Genomic DNA, 12,177 nt, shown 5'->3' on the forward strand with positions numbered 1-12,177 from the left:
TCGATTTGGTGTTCAAATTGGCAAAATTTAGGCTCGTGTCGTGAGAGTGTGGTGTGGCCACCCATGTGGTGTCGGGTTAGAATTACACCTCTCCATTTCTTCCGTGGATGTCGTAAGAGGCGACTGAGGATATAGGTTAAGGTATACCGTAGGCGAAAGGCTAGCAACCTGTCACTATTGCACCGTTTTTGTCAAATTTAAAACCTAAAATTGCTAAAAGTGGCTCCGAAGCGGTAACGTTTCGAGTGCTCTGTCTACCCCATTTGGGAATACAGGTGTGATGTTTGTGTTGTCTGTGTGTGTCGTGAGAGTATAAATGTGATTGTTGAAATTAAAATTTTTCGTATCGTATGTTCATTGATTTAATAGTCAATATTTATAGGCGTTTAAAACAAAGTTTTAAGAATTGTATGTCCATCAACGGACTGAACTTGGAGCTACTAAAATTAATCTTCTAATTAGAAGCAACTCACGATACAGATTGACTATACAAAGCAAAACTTAATTGCGTTCTTCACACGTCTCTTTGTCTGTGGTACTTAATTAAAAAGGTTTGTCTCTGTGATGAGCCTTTATTTTAAAAGTCAGTTAACTTTCATCATAATGCTTATAGAACTTAAAAACGGTTTTTTAATTATCATTGTTACTTTTTACTGCTTTCCAACTTCATGGGCATTTGTTTATGCTCTTTATTATTATTTTGTACCTAATTAGGTATGGACACATACAGATATTTTTAATCTTGTAGTCTCTTAGTTTGTACGTATTAACCACGAAACATGTTTTCGAACCGTAACTATACGATTCATGTTTTGTACACGAGATACCAATTACTTTCGTCATATACATATAGAACAAGGGTCACCGACATAGCCAAGCGAATTAGCTCGTTGAAGTGGCAAGGGGCGGGGCGGGGCACGGAGAGCGGATGGCCGTTGGGGCCGAAAAGTTCTCGAGTGGAGACCGCAGATCGGCAAGCGCAGCGTAGGACGTCCACCAACAATATGGAAGGATGACCTGGTTAAAGCTGCGGGTTCACGGCGGCCGCTGCCAACCGATGCAACTGGAGGTCTGTGGGGGAGGTTTATGTCCAACAGTGGACGCCCTACGGCTGAGATGATGATGATGATGATGATGATACATATAGAAGTTTAACCCAGTCCAAGCTCTTCTAGAACGAACGTGTCTATCTCCAATTTTCCTTTGTTTAACTTAGTTATATCAATAATTGTTAGTTTACTAGAACCACTGTAAGTTATTATTGATTTCAGTCACGTAATGTTTAGGTGCGTCAAGTTTTCCTTATAAGTTGCGCACTATAAATATTATAATAATGCTTTTATTTACGTAAGTTCAAGAACCTTGCGCAACTATATCAACTAGTGGATAAAACATCGAAACAAAATAGTTTGAAATTAAGACACCCCATTCATTGATTATTTTATATACATCCATATCACAAATTCCCAATAATATGTTCAGAGACGATAAGCAAATGACCTAAGTACATTAAGAAACTTCTATCTGTGGTTGCATCTTGATATTTACGTTAAACTACCGGTAAGCGATACTTTAATTACATTTAAATTTCGAACATCTTAAAAAAACAAAAAACATGTTTGTTTGCGATAATCGAATTAGTCGATTTGTAATTTCATTCAATAGTAAAATTATTGTTCCATACATTTTTTGAATCGCGAATATTACAATCGATTTGAGAATGAAAATAGACTCAAGTCTAGATTGTTTATGAATGAATAAAACTATAACTGTCAGTCATTTATTGAGACTGAGGTTATTATTATTGAAAATGCAGGTATATCTGATCATATTGTAGAAAACTTATGATATGCATGTCGATAAAATTATGTATGCAACTGTACATAATTAGGCATTATGTGTCAGCCCCATAAATAACTATTAAAAACCAGCTCATTCTTTATGTAGGTATTTTTTTATTATTAGAGGGAGGAAAACGAGCTAGCGGTTATATGATAGGAAACAATCACATGAAAACCAACAACTCGAGGAGAGTCACTGATCTATTGCAGTTCTTTAAAGGTTTAGTACCTATAAAGCCTTTTCTTAAAAGACCCAATGTCATTATTGTCTAGAAATACTGCTGACGGAAGCTGATTCCACAGGAAGTGCCAAAGGAAAAATACAGTGGTGGTATATAATAAGTTATTCTTATAATTACTTTACCTACACATGAAATCGAATTGAACAGTAAATACCGATTGAAAATTGCGAAATTTAAGTCAAAATATCTAACATATCTTCAGTTTAGTTGAGTAAAAGAAAATTTCCTAAATATACCAGCAGTTCCAATTCAATGTACATTGGTTTCCGCAAATAGATACGAGCGGAAACAAAACTAGGTTTGTTTTCAATTTACGATGAAAGGGACATTGGGAACGCACGCATCTCCTTTCAGATCAGAGGGTCTTGCGCAACTAAGACACGATAATTACGATTTTTTTTTTGTTTGTTGATTCAGGGCATGGATGTTTCCTGCCAGAGTGTTTTAGTGAAAAATATGACTGATAATGTTTGTCGTGAGTGACGCCCCTAAATATTTAAGCACCTTTCGACTTCAAATAATTTTATCTTAGTACGCATCTCACGTGGATGTAGAAGAATAATTATCTTCTTCTTTGGGGTTGAGCTAACAATTATCTGTCATATAAAAAAACTGTGGTAGCCTTTGTAGTTTGATAGATCATAGCGCCCCGCACGCAGAAGAACGTGAGTATGGGCTCGTTTTTCGGACTTTTTATGTGAAATTTAGCTTAAAATTATGATTTTGAACATGAAACCGAGTTTAGCTCGACATGTTACAATATCATTTAATATAAAATTTTGATGCATAAAATCTAAACCTAGGGACGCGCTCCGACTTTGCGCGCGTGTAGTTTTAGAGAAAGGGTTGTGAAAAATGTGACCGAAAATGCGTTTTTTATATTTTTCTCTGCTAGCTGCAAACGTGAGAAGCGCGGGCTAGCTAGTTGCTAAATATAATAAATACAATAGTCAAAAATACAATGCACTTTAGAACAATGACTAATTTGCACAGAGAGAAGCCAAAAACGATTAAATCTAAAAAAAGTCTAATCGAAAATGAATATTGCTCTTTTAGCTATTCCAAAACCACGTCCATAAAATTGTAATAAACCTAGAAGCGTGGGTGAAACAGCAAATGGCAGCTGCCCTTCTTGGCACAGGCTACGATTGTATTAGTGGCCCGTTACTGAAGTTTAATTTGAATTGAAATCGATCGAATCCAAATGATTTTCCATAACAAACAAGCATGCATTTGACATCTATCATTCTCATTGTGATTGGACATTATGCCTTTCCATTAAACTTTATAAACTACCTATCGATTCACAAGAGCTGGCACGAATGAATAAATCGATAGTAATGTCTAGTATTAACTGTGTTAGCGCCGTTCTTATATAAGAGTCTCCTAAATATTTCGTAAAAAGTAGGTAAATAAATACTTCCTAGCTATTCTTCGATCAACAATACAGTACAACAATGTATTGTTGATCGAAGTAGCTATTGAAGAAAATCTGCACCATATTAGGACTACCTAAGCAGAACGTTTAGCTATTTTTCTGCATTTTTCGCTGTTCAAGCCGTCGATGCCTGCAAACAAGGTTATAATTATTACGTAACGATTTTCTTACACTACATTTATTTGGTTATGTATGAGACGACATTCTGTAGTTAAATTTACGATAATTGCTTATTGAATCAACCTGTGTTTAATTATTTTGTGATCCACGCATGGATTCATGATTATGTGTTTACGCTTTTTTACTCTTTATTTTGTTTTTCTTTCACGTTTAAGTTCAAAAACTTATCCTGTCAACTTTTCAAGCGTTTCCACGCTTTCAGTTTATTAAAAAGTTTACAACCTTGTTTTAGATTTAGAACAAAGCATCACAGCGGCCTCCACCGCGCCCTAAACGATAAAAATAAACGCAAAAAGGTGATGTTATCCTGGTGGAACGTAGATACCTTTACGCGCGTCGTATAACCCGCTTCAAAGGATTGAGCGAGATAAAATTAACATCGTAATTATGAGAAAAGAAAAATAAAGCTAACCTTACCGCTTTTGTTACCTATTCAAACCCTATATGGTTAAAAAAGCACTCAATGTAAGGAAAACTCGCTATGTGCACGCCTGATGAGAGGTTATAGCACTTATAGAGCCGGTATTCAGAAACTTTTCATTAAATATTTCCACCTGCCTGTTGCTTATTTGAAAGTTTATTCCAATACAAAAGTAAGCCTTCCGTGAAAAGAGAAGGATTCGTTTTTGCAGAACTGCGGCTCGATGGATGAGAATAATCGTATTAATTTTGCTGAAACACTTTTTCCCCTTTGCTTTTGTTTCTGCTATTTTAAACCTGCGCTAGTGTTATTGTACCTGCTGAATCCAACCAGACGTTAACTTTTCACGTAATTTGATATTTTCATTCATTTAACCATATTATATCTTTAAAATTTAAACCTATTACATTTTACTTATTTTACGGCATTAATAATCAGTTAACTGGAGGATTGAACCGACTCTGAAAATCTATATCCGGCTTAGCGTTTTTCGATGAACACATCTTGAATATCTGTAATAAAAAACATCCTAAAAATTAATGGCAGCTTATTTGTGTAAGTTAAACTTAAAACTTAAAAACTTAACCGTAGGTACTAACTTGATGTTAATTTTTAAAAGATCACTTTTATTTTTACTTCACTTAATTTCCTTTACTTCACAACAAACATAAAATCTAGCTTTTTTTTTTGGCTCCAGCAACTATCTACGTATTTCTCGTTCTTCTCATACCTCTTTGTCATTCACCTTCGCCTAAGTTCAAATAAGCTTGGCTAAATCAGATTCAAAGCAAGCTTTCGGCATAAACCCGCGAGTTTATCTAATTTTCCGCCTATTAATCACTCATTATACCCCGACTAGACTCAGCCTTCAGCTTTATAGTCAACGGAGATTCAATAATTAGTCGCTAGTAGAGGAAGTGTTCATTATACGCTCAACGTGTGGTTATTTGTCGCAACTATTAACTAAAATAAAAACAACATCATTAGTAATTAGTTTGTACTTTCTTTTGTTATCTTATTAACCAGTAGATCTTATTGTCAGATCACGACTGTGTAATGTTATCATATCCTACTTATATTATAAATGCGAAAGTTTGTGAGTGAGTATGTTTGTTACTTCTTCACGCTGAAACGGCTGGACGTATTTGGATGAAATTTGGTATGTAGATAGCTGAACATCTGGAATAAAACATAGGCTTCTTTTTATTCCGATATTCCCACGGGATAGGGATAAAATCTCGAAATAAGAACCGCTGGGCTTGGAGTCATGAAATTTGATATGATCGTTTTAAATGTAACGTCAATGCAAACCACGATTAAATTTTCGGGAATCCCCACGGGAATTTTTAAAAATCCCGAAATTTCAATTCATCTGCTGAATCTAATGATTTACGTGTGCGAAGCCGCGGGTAAACACTAGTTCATTCATTCATTCATCCCAGCCTATATACGTCCCACTACTGGACACAGGCCTCCTCTCAGAACAAGAGGGCTAGTCTATATTATAATTTCTGATTTCCAAAGGCTTACTTATACTAGAGTTCGATCAGGTTTCACCAAGCTACCGCTTTCTTTGTCAGGTGACTATTTAATTACAGGAATTAGATTAATTAAAGCTACTCTGTTAGAAACAGAGTGGTGTAACGTAACGTTACTCGTATAAGTAATAGGAAAGTAGCAACTGTTTGAATTTCAACTTTTTTTTTCAATTGATTTTTCTTGTCGGAACTTCGAAAAGATAATTATTTTTCTAAAACTGTGGTTACTTTTTTAACGTCTAAGATTAAATTAGTTCATAGTGCTTTTTGTAATGCTGAAATTCAACAAAGTGTTTTGATCATTGTCTGCCATTAATTAAAGAAAAACGTCTGAATTTTCCCCTTTATATTAATACAGTACTTGACTATTTTTTATAAATTAAAACAAGACAATGCTTGTTATCGAATAGAGAAACAATTTTTAAGCTACCTTTACAAATAGCAAAGTTATAAGGGTTTGAAATTCAAGATTAGACAGAGAAAGACATACTGGCATGTGACGTCACACGCCAATACCGAGAGAAAAGCGTTTGAGAAAGAGACAGGTATATAGATTTTTCAAAAAATCACTATAAATCCAATTTTCAACCGATTTAAGTTTTCTCTTCGCTTAACATTGTCTGTATGTCTATATTTTCATAATAATAAAGATATGGCAAATTCAGGAGTTGTCAAATACCGTATTCTCGCTTAAGCTCTTACTGGAACCTATACCGTGCAACCCCATGTTCAGCAGGGCTACTACGAAACTCGAAACTCGAAGTTGCTATAGTACCGTCCCTCTCGCTCTCGTATTAAATAGTATAAGTGTCAGAGGGACCGCACGACACGAACTTCGAGTTTCGAGTTTCATCGTAGTAGCCCTGCAGTCTCAGAGATTAAAGATTTAAGCGTGGGGTGGGGTGAGACTTGGCATATCAGGAAGATAGGTACAGTTTCAGGCCTGAACGTAAAATAAAATTGGGGAAGCATAATATTTAATTAAAACTGCTTACTTTAAATAAGGACAGGACTGATACAATACAATTGACTCATTAATTATACACCACAAATAGTAAGCGATACAGAAAACAGGTACACAGAGAGAAAATTACATGGTAAGCAATAGGCAGCCTTATCACTTCAGAGCTATCTCTTCCAGGCAACATTTCCTTCCTGGACTGAATACTTTTTACAAGTATTTATTTTAAATCACAAAATTCATATAATTTGTTTGTTTGTAAGCATTGTACGAGTACATAATTTAATTTAAGTTGTATTTTTAAAATTTGTAAACTGTTTTTGAGTACATTTTGGTACGTATTTGATTTAGTTGAAATTTGACATACTTAAATAATAATATAGTATAATAATCTGGTAGTTAACTCTTACACTCCGGCCAGGATCGTTTCCGCTGGGCGGAACTTTTCAACGGTTAATGGATGAATTGGACAGCGTTATGCAATAAGCGATCAAGCGACAATGAGTTGAAACGAGAAAATGAGTTTGTAAAATTTTAAATTTAAATCAGTTGCTGTAAGTGCATTTTTGAGTTAAAAGTACAATTTTTACTGTACAGTTGTAGAAGCGTACATAATAATTAAGTTAAAATAAAATTGCGATATGTATTTAAGTTTTTAAATTATTTACGTTTTTCCGCTTAATTCTTCATAGCACTAAATCTATGATCAGGCTAATTTATTTAGTAATAACAGAATTGTCGCATGATTCTTTAATGCTTTTTGTTTTAGGTGGAATATAAAACAGAATAAGATTATATCCATATATTTCAATACACTTTTTTAATGTAAGTCAAAAAAATACTGTTAATGTATGATTAGTAACTTAAAACTCCTTCCGACAATTTTTGTGAAAAGCGTCAATATGGCTTGGTTTTAAGCCAAACATAAATATACACAGTGATTTAATTGTGGCCAGAAATATGAAAAAGCGATAAAGACGATCATACTGAATAACTTTTGCCAAGGCCCAATACGAAAATCAGCTATTCCTCCGCAGCGGGGAGTTAGACAAGGAGATGTGATCCTCCGAAACTGTAGATCGCTGCATTGGAGGATGCTTTTAAGGTTCTGAGTGGGTTCTGGACTTGAAAGGACGAGGCATAACATTAATGGCGAGTACTCACTCACTTCGGTTCGCCGACGATATTGTATCATGGCTGAGACCATGGAGACCTCAGTATGCTCGCTGACTCATTTATTTATTTATTTAATGAAATTGCACAGTACATACATGTTACATTAGTACAACCCAGTAAGGTGTTGCAGTAATATCTATTGAGTTAGCCTGAAAATGAACATGGACAAGACGAAAGTAATGTCTAATGTCATGTTAATTCGATATTGCGTTTTAGAGAACGGTAAAACCAAGAATTATCGACAACTTTTGGGCGCTTGATTCGTTACTGAGATTATAATGATTTATTTTGTAAAGTAACTTTGTCGCATTTCTTTTCACATAACGATTTTTTTGTTAGGTTCATACAAATTTTGAATATTCTTATTATAATATGTGAATCATTTTGTAACGAAAATTGTCGAGTACATAGTTTTAATGCTTAGAATCGACCTGGAAATTGCATAACGTAGTCCAATTTGAAACTTAGTAGGGTTATGTAAATTAGATGACAGTGAAAAAAATACCTAAGTGTTCTTTTTGTCTTCGAATCATTAAACGACTTATATTTCGTAAATTATTGAATAAATAGCAAGTACCTACTTACCGCCACCTGGCGGTGGTAATGGTAGGTGGCATCATCGGCTACCTACTTCGTACCTAAAAATTAATAGTAGCTCCGTAGCTAGGTAATGCATCAAAAATCATGACTATTTCAATAAATCTAAACATAAAGTTATAAGTTATAAACTAACCTTAAGAGAAGTTTCCCTGCCGGCCGCGCGGCCGCGTTAGGTATTCGTTTGGGAATGGTTTGGGATATTGCTGTCTTTATCGCTCGTGACATAAGCGCTCGCAGCCGTCCCCCCCATGCCTTCCGCAACGACATATCGAGATAGCTGTAGACTTTTTCAAGATAAATATCTTCTAAATACCTACGAAAAATATTTTCGTATGAAAATAGTATGACACTGGGAAAATTGCGTACATCCCGCGGGATAGCGATAAACGAATTATGCGCTGACGAAATTTTGGGTAATTGCTAGCTTATTATAAATCCCAAAGAAATTTTACAATTGCTAAAGCTTAAAATCATGTGTAACCGAATGTTATCCTTGTTCTGGTTTAGGGCCTTAAAACAAAATTTTGCCTAGTTCTTGAACTAAGCTAAGCAGAATCTTGATTCTGCTGGCCACAATTTTAGGCCTTACTTTTACTTTTTACTTTTACTTACTTACATCTTAGGCCTCTAGGTTGGCAACGCATCTGCAATACCCCTGGTGTTGCAGATGTTTATGGGCGGTGGTGATCTCTTACCATCAGGAGACCGACTTGCTCGTTTTCCACCCAGTCGAATAAAAAAAAAGACAAATTTCTCATAAAATTACGGGACTTAACTAAATTCGCAGTCAAATAATGTAACCAGGAGTTAATCGCTTGCTTAATATTCATTTAAAATTCAGAAGCAGTCAAAATATAAGCAGCTTAACTAATTGCTGATTCGCCATGAAATAACAACATTTTCATCGCTAATTGAGGAAACTCTTAGTTTTACTTATGAATGAACAATAATTCCTTAAGGCGTAAATTAAAATATGCTTTATCTTACTCATTTCTCTAATGCTGGTCATGTAAACTAACACGTGCATATTTAAAAATAATGTAAGTAATTATGTCAATGTCATTTCTACATTTGCATAAGATGATCTCATCAATGTTTCTCAGTATCGAAGAGATATTTCTGCTGGTGATATATTTGTGCCGTGACATGTTATGTTGGCTCTCCTCTCTATTGAGCATGTTTTGCAGTATAAATTCAGTTTAAGACACAAATCTGGGTCACAATTTTCTCTTTATAACAGTGGTAGACCAAGATTTGAAGCAATATGCGGGGCGATGTCTCAGTCATTTCCTAGTTTTGCATTCCCATCGGGAAGTAGCAGATAATGCGTTTGTGAAATGTTTACGTCGTTACAATCGAAACCCTAAATCGTCACTAATGATATAATGGGATGATAATAATGTAACTCAATACTGCTAACAACAAAACACGAAAAAAACATTGCGAAATGCAAAAGTGCAAAGGAGAATCAAACTGAGATGGAATTTAAAAAAAATCTGATTATTTTAAAAGAAAATCAAAACACTGAGAAAAGCTGAGATTCAAAAAGCCATTTATTTGCAATTGTAACCTATGATTCTTTGATAAAACATGATTTGTAGGTGGTACATTTTATCTGGTAAAAATACTTATTTAAAGTTTATTTTTGATCGGTAGTAAATACATAATCAAATAAAAACCAATGAAACCCAATGCATTGCCTTCATTTTGTACTTTTTGTCAAATGAATAAAGATTGATGAAAAAACAAAACACCTGTAACAGATTGCAGCCCGTCAAAATAAAAGCAGGACTTCAATCCTAAGACGTGAAATAAATAAAGAAACAAACGAATCACAACAGAAAACGGGTACAATGATAGGAATCAACCGAAACGATTTTACGTTTGACAGTAGCGGGGCACGAGGAAATTACGATCGCACGGGGGTGTAAAACAGTTTGTCGTAGAGCTGCAGCGAGCGAAATATCAATGTCGGCTCGGGTTTTTGGGTGCACTTTCCTCTGCAGGTTCACCAACCTTTTGACACTGAATATCGGTGGCAGTGTTGCCGTCCTCGGTCGATTCGAGGAAGGTAACGCCGCGTTTGGCGCGGCGCGCGGCGGCCGCCAGGGCGCCTGCGTCGCGGTTATCGCACGGCCGGTCGCGCTCGCGGGCCTAGACTGACGGCTTTGCGAGGCGCACGTTTTCCCTCCCGCGTTTTCCCGGCGTGCGCACACCAAGCCTGCATTGTTCTGCAAATAGCTAGGGTTGCCCGGTCGGGGCTTCGGCGGAATTAGGCGGTTTCGCAGCCCTCTGATTACGAATTGACGTCACGCTATGTTTACATAACCTACGTTTTTACTTTCCCTTTACTTATCCATCGCGTCCGTTCTTAAGACATATTTATAACAAGTAAGTCTTCTTTGTAACACTAGTATAAATGCGTCTTACATTTATTTTTTATTAAAGTTCAAAGGAAATTAGCTGAACTACTGGCAACACTGTAGTTAAGGTAGGGCCGCTATTCATCCGAGATGAACGCTTTCAGGTCGCACGCTGTTGCGCGCTCTTCACGGTCCTTGTGTGTTGAACAAAAAAACAGTTTAGCAACGTTATGCAATCGTGTGTAGCTAAGCGGCAGCGAAACCCGTGCTAAGTTTTAGTTAGGACTCTGTTAGTAAAAGTAACTCTTGTTATGAGAGTTGTTGCATCACTTTTGGGAGAAACAAAGTTTATAAGAAGTGAAAATTATAAAAATCCATGATATGATAGTTATAAAACAAGTATTTTTAAGTAGAATCAGTAAGTTTACTCCAACTTTGAGGAAAAGCGAAGAGAAGGAATACCTAGTACCGCCAGAGAAACTAAATATTTACCAAATTATTATTATAATTAAAATACCACAAACGACTTATCACGCTAAAACACATGAGTAATATTTACCTCGACGTTTCGACCACATTACAGTAGCCATGGCGCCATACTTGCTGCATATATAGAAAAGCGTTTTAAAAAGAGACACATATCGTCACTACTTTGAAAAAAGCTCGTATCTCAAAATTGATACTTATCTAAGTGAACTTTATGAACATTATTTCAAAGGTCAATTTTGCTCTCGTATTGATTTGAGATACGAGATTTTTCAAAGTAGTGACGATATGTAGAGTTTTTTCAAAAGATCACTGTAAATCCGATTTTCAACCGAATCCAGTTTTCTTTACACTAAACGTTGTGTCTATATTCTATTCTTATATATACAGGATATCTATAGAAAATTCAGGAATTGTCAAATACCGTGTTCGTTTCATTAAACGATTGTTAAGTTACTATTCGTTCAGCCATCATTTTTATAATTGTGTAATTTACTGGGTAAAAAAATATTATTCTATTTAGTTCATTAGTTAAGAGAAAAATATTAGACACGTTTGCTACCACCATCTTGCTCGCTAATCCTGCCGTGAAGCAGCAGTACTTGCACTGTTGTATCCCATCTTAGGCCTCTAGGTTGGCAACGCATCTGCAATCCCCCTGGTGTTGCAGGTGTCTATGGGCGGTGGTGATCTCTTACCATCAGGCGACCCACTTGCTCGTTTTCCATCCAGTCGAATAAAAAAAAACGTATCTTTATTTATAAATGTAAGTTAATCCGAATAACTCACTCTTAAGTCGAGTATCGTGCGCGTGTTGCAGCAACTGCCGAGTCGCGTTGTTCCTAGAGGAAGGGCTAGGAATTAGCCCGAAACATGTCGAACTAAACTCGATTTAAGACGTGAGTTATCTGGATTTAATATGGATGAGTCT

At 35.8% G+C, this 12,177-nt stretch overlaps 1 protein-coding gene across 9 annotated transcripts in view; it reads right to left on the bottom strand.

The window, feature by feature from the left end:
• Positions 1 to 12,177, bottom strand: part of OtopLa (proton channel otopetrin-like a) — a 65,930-nt gene that overhangs the window by 31,631 nt on the left and 22,122 nt on the right. Inside the window, exon 1 of one of the 9 annotated variants that reach the window (XM_074106944.1) lies at positions 10,414 to 10,567. The exons of 7 other annotated variants lie outside the window; for them this stretch is intronic. The gene's annotated coding sequence lies outside the window, so the exon portion shown is untranslated. Of the gene's footprint in view, positions 1 to 10,279; positions 10,568 to 12,177 lie in introns of those variants that run through there. One more of the 9 variants, XM_074106939.1, reaches the window with a different exon arrangement.

This window comes from Choristoneura fumiferana, chromosome 2, assembly GCF_025370935.1.
Source record: "Choristoneura fumiferana chromosome 2, NRCan_CFum_1, whole genome shotgun sequence".
Taxonomy (NCBI): Eukaryota; Metazoa; Arthropoda; class Insecta; order Lepidoptera; family Tortricidae; genus Choristoneura; species Choristoneura fumiferana.